Consider the following 286-nt stretch of genomic DNA (forward strand, 5'->3'; position numbering starts at 1 on the left):
AAAAATTAAATTAAATTAGATATTTATGTATACTATATAATTAGTATTTGTCAAATATAGTACTTAGAAGTGCAATGGCTAAGTGGCAAGTAGAGGTTACTTGACCTTGTGGAGACATTTTAAAAATTTTTTCAAGCATACCAGTTTGATTAGACCAGTTTGCACCGGTTCTTACCAGTTCACACCGATTTTATTCCTTAAACGGTCCAAAGAATAAATTGAACTGGACTATAATTTGGTCAAACCAACCGATCCAGTTCGGTTTTTACAACTATGGATATAATAA

Source organism: Arachis ipaensis, chromosome B06 (assembly GCF_000816755.2).
Source record: "Arachis ipaensis cultivar K30076 chromosome B06, Araip1.1, whole genome shotgun sequence".
Classification (NCBI taxonomy): domain Eukaryota; kingdom Viridiplantae; phylum Streptophyta; class Magnoliopsida; order Fabales; family Fabaceae; genus Arachis; species Arachis ipaensis.